General features: G+C 42.3%; 1 long non-coding RNA gene across 1 annotated transcript; it reads right to left on the reverse strand.

The window, feature by feature from the left end:
• Positions 1-1,744: 1,744 nt before the first annotated feature.
• Positions 1,745-3,256, reverse strand: LOC142827031 (uncharacterized). Its single transcript, XR_012901395.1, has 2 exons — positions 2,928-3,256; positions 1,745-2,707 (listed from the first exon to the last, which is right to left on the reverse strand). It is a non-coding gene; the product is annotated as an uncharacterized LOC142827031 (long non-coding RNA).
• Positions 3,257-7,861: the final 4,605 nt, after the last annotated feature.

Raw genomic sequence — 7,861 nt, forward strand, 5'->3', positions numbered from 1 at the left:
ACCATACGAATTACGAGAACTTGAGAACATCTGCCATGCTAATGAGGTGTATAGTCGCTCTTCACTCTTTCATCCCTGACGTCCACTTTATAGAAAAAGGGCCAAATCTTGGAGTCCTAACTCAGTTTTCACTCAGGCGAGTTCTCGCTGGGTTTGAATGAAAAACACCGAATTTGGCTCGGTGATTTTAAAGGAGAAAAGAAAAAACAACAACTACGATCTTTTTGTAAATAAATAATATGGGTGTTATCCTGGCGTTCATTAAAATCAATAGCAGCTTTGCCTTTGTTTTCGCGGGAGGGGGGCAGAATTTCAGCCTATTATGCGATTTCAGAATGTTGATTCTAACTTACGCTAAGGAGCGTTAGTGCTGATTTATAACTTATGCTAACAATACACACGTGCCCCCTTGCAAACATTCCAGAGAGGATTTATACTCTGGAACATGTAGACATTTCTGTTGCTTGAAAATACTTTTCGCTGTGAACGATATTCCGGGAAGATCACGTGTTCTGGATATTAAATGCGGGCACTGCATGGAACAAAGAGGAACAAATTAGGGTGTTTCAGATACCTGGTACTTGCTACTACGGATTCATGCTTAGTGTGAACAGTACATGCTGCACTCTAGGCCTACGAGTCTTGCTCCATGTAGTGATGCCTTCCCCCCAAATGAAGTTGCAAATGGCCATCGACTTAAATATTTAGTTTTCAGTCTCCTGTCGCTGGCGCTTTAAACTTTTGAAAGGAAGGAAGCGGCAAGAGAACAGCCCTAGCATTTAGAGAGTACAACAGGTCACACGTGCCAATGTACCTTGTATTGCTCTCTCCCTCCTGCTACGCCCTCAAGCCCTGCTGCTTTTAGTGTATTTAAAATCCGCCTGGAGATCGAGTAGGACCTGGGTAGCAACATGCGTTGATTGCCCATCAGATGCTACTGCTGGTGCGGGACGAGGAGAGGTAGAGGTGAACTGGGCCAGCCACTATTGGAAAGCTAAGGAGAAACAGCTGTTGTGTAATTAGGTACTGGTCTGATCTTGCTTTTACACTTAGCCAGGTTTGGGGGGGGGGGGAGGTAGGGCAGCGCTGACTAATGGAGCAACAGCAGCATCCGGGTAATTCCGAGTGAAACTGACCCACGGAAAAGCCACATCTCCATAGCTCCTAACATTTGTCCCATAGAGATGGCTTGAGTCCAAAGACTCCGGGGCCTTACCAAACACGTTTGTGCGATCTTCTGTCCGCTCCGAGGTTAAACTTAACAGGGATTGATTCAGATCAAAATGTTTGTATACAAATGGGTAGGGATAATGCTTCCCCCTTTAAGTTGCCTCTCCCAGTAGTTCGCGATTTTGATTCAGAGCCAGGTAACCATTATTTAAGCCATAATAAGGCGTTGTAAGTCAGATACCGCCGAGAAAAGCTGCACATATTTCCAGTTCAGACGTTTGCCACGGTCCCATGCGATCCTGAAACTGGGAATGCTGATATTTGCAGTTAGGATACTCTGCTCTGAAAGCAGGAGAAAAGGGAGAAAATACAGATGCAAAAATCGTGTTCTTTATTTTAAAGAGTAAACATTGGAAAAATGCGTGTTTTGTAAATGAGAAGGATCATGTAAATCTGTAAAAATTGCATTAGGAATCCCCCGAAAAGCAGTCACAACCGATTTTTATCTACCGTTTTATACTCTTCGTTATCCACCTCCATAAAAAAAAAACCATGATAAGATGTTGACAGAAACCACAGGTATTTTGGCATTCCTTGTTCTTTTTATTCCAATGCATTCATGAACTGGCAATCGACTGACTTCGAACCTCTTTGAATACATGGTTGAATACATGGTGGGTGGGGGACAGAGAGGCTGAGAGGGAAAACTGGATTTATTTACGTTATTTGTTTTAATGCAGTTTTTGAAAAGCTGGGGAAATCCATTTTAGCTACAGATTCATGCCAATCCCCGTGTTTCTCTGTATCTCGCTAAATTCTGGTGTGCTTCCCATTATATAGTATGCGAGCGCCTACATCCCCAAAGCAATTTTATTTGAAATCTACAACTTTCTACAAGGGTTGAGACAGTTACTGATTTAAATATATATCTACATCGTCATAGAAATGAAATCAGGTGGGGATTTGTTTCATGGGATGTTTACATCAATCAGCATTTTCATTACAATCTTGTCAACGCGTTTAATTGGAAACGTATGTCAAAGCTGGAAAAACAAGCGCTACCCTGGAATACTTTAATGCTCCTAAAATATAATCCAACTTTTACTATTACTAAACTAGTACGGTTAATACATGGCGGGAGAACATTTTTCCTCTATCAGAAATATAATGGTTTCAAAAACTGTGTGTGTGTGGGGGGGGGGGAGGAGAATACTGGTTTTACAATATAGGAAAACAAACTGTCTGCTCTTGGATAGTTTCCTGGCAGTCTGTCTGTCTGTCTAAATTCTATGCAAATACAACTTTCCATCTTCACTGGGCATTTCTAGCGGCTGACATATCGCTTTGCGAGATCAACGGGCGAACAATGCACATCTAGTCTGCGGTGTGTGGGCAAAGCCGGGGAATGTTCACACAGGTCGGGCACGTCCCTCTCCGCACAAACACGCGCCTCACCCCACGGAAGCGGTAACCGAGTCTAGACACATCTCCACCTCGGGTGCATCTTCTCTGCTGCGCTATGGATGGGGAAGAGGCACTGGAAGAGGAGGACAAAGACCGCTGGACGTTAGTGGCATGTTTTAAAGTTACACAAGACATTGGCATCAGGGGGTTTTCCTCATGCATCCGCCAGGCATGCACGGGCACAGGATAAGCAAAGTCCCCTCCGGAGGACGGAGACGCCAGGGAGCTGTAGGAGCGATCAGCCCTCCCGGCTGGCCTTGGCTGAAAGACTTGCGGTAGCAAGTGATACTTACGTCCTTGCCACCAGCCCCGAGCTCGGCTTCCAGCGTAAGAAACTAGATTTCCACCCGGTTAAAGGCTAAACAACCCCACAGAAACGTTCCTGCCCACGCTTTGGCTCGGCTCTGCTCTGCTCTCTGGACGTGGCTTTCGAGCCACTTGGCAAGGCAGGAAAAGCAGCGTTCGTCCTCCGTGCAGCGCTGGGTTTGCGGCTCCCTGCGCCTCCTCCTCCCCTCCCCCTCGCTTTTCACAGCAAATCCTGTTACATTCCAGGCTTCCCACGGATGTTTGCGGGGCACCGAAAACCCCATGTAAACGCGGACGCACCGAGCTGCGTTTCTGTCTAAAATGTAACTTTAAACGCATGCATTCATCGGTCCCCTCCGTACTTGGCCTCGCACTGAAGTATGCCTTTAGGAGGCGGGACCTGACGTTGTAGATAACCGGGAAAAGGTGGCGAGTTTGCTGGCTTTGTTGCGTCGTGCGGCATGTGAGCGTTCACCGCGGTGCCAGGAGTGAGACCTATTGAAATACTCACTAGAGCCTGCAAAGCCAATTTACATAGCTTCAAAGGTCTGACCCTGCCTTTGGCAACTGGTCTAGCCAAGCCCTCCACTAGCCAAAGGGATCAGATACATGGTTGCTGCTCATGTTTTGATATGTAGGGTGACTCATTCCTCCACTGATCAGGCATTTTTTGCACCGTTTGATCTTAATGGCTTTCTTTTCTTGTACGTAACCCTTACATGATTTATGGCTTATGTTCCTGCATCAGCTCAGATTCAGGGGAAATAGTAAAATCTCCAAAGAAAGTCAGAAACGCCAGCCGATTTAGGAATGATATATCGCCCCAGCTAACTCTTCCGCCCAATCGGGCCGTTTGCGCTAACGCGGGCTGCCAAATGTGAACAAACACTGTCCGCAGCTGCCTTCTGACTTTCAACAGACGCATTTGTTTAAAATGTAGCTGTCATAGCCAATGGACCACAGAGATGCTAGGACCATTCCATTGGCTTCTCTGAAACTACACACAGGTTCATCTTACAGGATCTAAAGGGCCAGCTAGCGGCGTGCCCTGCACGCTGGCTTGGGGCGCTTTCTTACTCCGTTAGGCTGTTAAACCTCCCCCGCAGCGGGCCGCGAACAGCCTTCTGCACCTGACTCAAATGCCTAAGGAAAGTGTGTGTGGCTAGAGGCTTGGCTCCGCCCCTTAACTTTCTCAGCCGGCAGCAAAATTAAAATACCGCGCAAGAGTCCATAATCCAGGTCTGCGCGCGGCGCAGTTTGCTCCCATTCCGAAGCAGCCGGGAGTTCTGGAGAAAAATAGGCTCTTTCAAGGACATCCCTTTAGCGCGTTGTCCCTTAAACTGGATAGATTTGCAAAGGAAGCTGTAACGATTTAAAAGTACACTGTGATCTTTAAATGAATCTACTGCGAAAGCAGTTAATAATAAGAAAAAAATTGTCCAAATAAAATCGAAAGGATCTTTCCTGTAAGAGAATGCGGTCTCGGAGACTATAGATTTACAAGGACCATTGTTGTCATCTTCTTGCCAAGAAGGATGAGACGAGAACAGAAATTTCGGATCTACAGCTGGGCGAATAATTTGCCCTGAGCAATTCATGCAATATATTTAGCTTATCTTTGTGAATGGCTCATGGTTTTTTTTAAATGTATTAATTTAGTTTCTGAACAATTTCTGCAAATAATTTTTGGGGATAGAGTGTTTGTGATTAGTTGGTCGCAAGCATTTACAATCCAAGATAAAAGGCTACATCTGACTGGACGCTTAGGTCAAATTGGTACGTTTCTCTATTCTGATTTGTTTTTAGTGCCATATCTTGATTTGATGGCTTCGAATTTGTTTTCTATTAATATTCTATAATGTTTACCTAATATTCATTGTTTACCTAAACATCCTTGCCAATAAACTCATTTGCTGCATTATTTGCAGATGTGAGGTTGAAGGTGCCTGAACAAAAGTTCAGAGACTTCAATTTTTATTCAAGCATATATTTAAAGTAATCTTTTGGAAGTATTTGTGTAACTCTGCCTTTACAATATCATAAAAGGATTGCCAACACAACTTCAGTCTTATTTTGTTAATGGAATTAAAACCATTTTAATGATGTAATTAATACTGAATATTATTTTATCTTCTGCCTTATTATATTTAAAGAAAAAGTTCACTAACAGGTTTGGTCATACTTTAATACACTTTGAAAGTGAAAAGACAAAAGTATTATCAATTCTTTATTATAAATTTGAATTTTCTCTGGTATATTAGGCAGTTTATTTTTATTTTAACCTGTGCTTCCTATGTATATGATAATGGAAAACCCAATAGCAAGTTATAAATTGTGAATAAAAATAATAAACATAAGACAGATTAGTTAACAAAGAAAAATGGATAATTACAGACCACTACAGATCTTCAAGAAAAACCAATTATAATATTAAAATATGTTAAAGTTTAAGATTAAAAAATAGTTGCCTAATACTAGGCTTCTAAACTGTCATTTAGGAACTTAACCTAATCTTGCAATTATTGAGGTACACACTTAACTGTATTACTGTGCATAGTCACACTGAAATCAAGTTACACATGTGCCTAAGTGTTTGCTGGAGTTAGGCCTTAATCATGTGACCTGAGCCCAGTAGCTCCCATTGATATTCTAATCTGGATTTGGAATCCTAGTTCTAGGCCTCCTATTTATGACAAATGTGGTATAACATCATGCTAATTAGAGACACTGAAGTTTAAGGCATTATTTCAGTTTGCTGATGGAACTAAATTGGGAGGTGTGAATATGAGTCAAGATAGAGCAGCAGATATACGGGTAGTTTAGAAATATGGAAAGAGTGTAATAAGACTTAATCTGAGGACTAATATTCTAAAAGATGTTTCATTTAGGGAAATATTTTGGGACAGTGGCCTTGGAGGAGACTGTAGAGAAGCCAGAGACTCCAGCTGGCAAAAGCAGCCAAAGCAGGGAACTGCACTCGGGATATTGAGAACTTTCTACCTTATTTACTGGATTTCTCTGCCCTATGCTGATTGTCTTTTTGCCCCAAAGCTCTCCCTCAGGTTTCTTCACTTCAGCATCACTCCACACCTGCCTCTCTTACCTTATCCATCCTCTCCCCCTTTCCTTTTCTTCCATTTAGCCTCTCTCTTCTTAAGTAAATGCCACCCAGCCTTTCCTCCCTAAAAAACTAATAAGACATTTGCTGCCATCACATTATTTCCTCTGTGTGTTACACTCCCTTTCTTCACTCTGCAACTAGCTTGTCTAGTTAAGCTCTTGGGGCCTTGCACATGGGAGCTCCATTTTTTGTTGTCCTTTTAGCTTGACTATAATAATAAATTGCTCCATACAGAGATCCACATTACAGACCACACTACTAAACTTACTCCCAGGAATAAGAATAAAATTTACCTCTAGATCTGACCAAAAGGAAAAAAAAAAAACCACTGGCTACGTCTACAATGGCAGCTTCTTGCTCAAGAACAGCTGTTCTTGCACAAAAACTTGCCGGGCGTCTACACTGCACACGCGTTCTTGCACAAGTAAATTTACAGTCTAGTGTCGGAAAACAGGGCTTCTTCCAGAAGAGTTGTTCCTCTCCCCACGAGGAATACGCCCTCTTGCGCAGGAGGGCAGTGTAGAAAGTCAACATGAATTTCTTGCGCAAGAAACCCCTATGGCTAAAATGACCATCAGAGCTTTCTTGCGCAAGAAAGCGTGCACAGTGCCTTAGACACTCTTGCACAAAAACACATCTCTTGTGCAAAAGCACATGCCAGTGTAGACATACTCTTGTGGAAGACTTTTTGCACATGAACTCTTAAGCAAAACAGTTCTGGTGCAAGAAGCTGCCAGTGTAGACGTAGCCAGTACTATGTATAGAAGAGGATAATCTGCTCATTGATCAATGAGCCCAAATTTTTGAGACTGTAAAAAATCCTAATTATGTTCTGGAGCAATGAATTTTGTGTCTGGATCAGTGACTTAACTGAAAATGTGTAAAGACAGGCCTCTACTGGCAATCCATCTGAGGATGCTAGAAAGCATTACTTATTCCAGCAAATGTCTGGAATAAATTTATACTCAAGAAACTGGCTCCTGAAATGCCCATTTTAGATGAAAATTGTACACTGTGCTAAATCTCTTACTTTTTTAGCCAATCCATATCCATATTCATTATAAATGCCAGAAACAGTTCCTCAGCATCTGAGGAAAAGCAACAGTTTAGCTAGGAGCTTCTGTCAACCCTTCAAATGGACTGATGTCTTCCAAATATTAGAGTTCTGAATGCTTACATTCTATACTTGAATAGGATCTATTACTAGTAGTCATTAATAAGATGCATAAAAAGTCACAAACTATTGTGAAGTAATATTAATAGACATATACCACTTAAAAATCAATGGGCGTTCTAGTGCAGAAAGGTCTTCTCCAACAAGGAGCAACTTATCATGCGTTGAACGTTCATAACTTCCATTAATTTCAGTGGACATTGAGGATGTTGGGATTGGTCCTGCCTGGGGCTGGACTTCATGATCTCCTAAGGTCTCTTCCAGCTCTTTGATTCTATGATGTTGCTTAACATCTTGGATTAGACTTCCTAAGAATCATTTGATTTCTATTTTATACCGAAAGTAGAAAGAACTTTTAGGATATGTGTGGGTGGAACTGCACTTAACACCAGTGACAATTGTATAGATTAAGGACCACAGGCATTAGTTCTTGCTACATGGACACAAGTCTTTCCTTCTCTGAAAACATCTCTAGTAAAGGAAAGTCAGTGGAAACACTGCAACAATGGTCTCCAACCTTTTTACACCCAAGATCATTTTTTAAATGTCAGAACAAGCCAAGATCTATCACCCCATCCTTCCCTCAAGACCCCACCCCTTCCTCGAAGCCCCACCTTCTCTATTCT

This window comes from Pelodiscus sinensis, chromosome 2 (assembly GCF_049634645.1).
Source record: "Pelodiscus sinensis isolate JC-2024 chromosome 2, ASM4963464v1, whole genome shotgun sequence".
Lineage (NCBI taxonomy): Eukaryota > Metazoa > Chordata > Testudines > Trionychidae > Pelodiscus > Pelodiscus sinensis.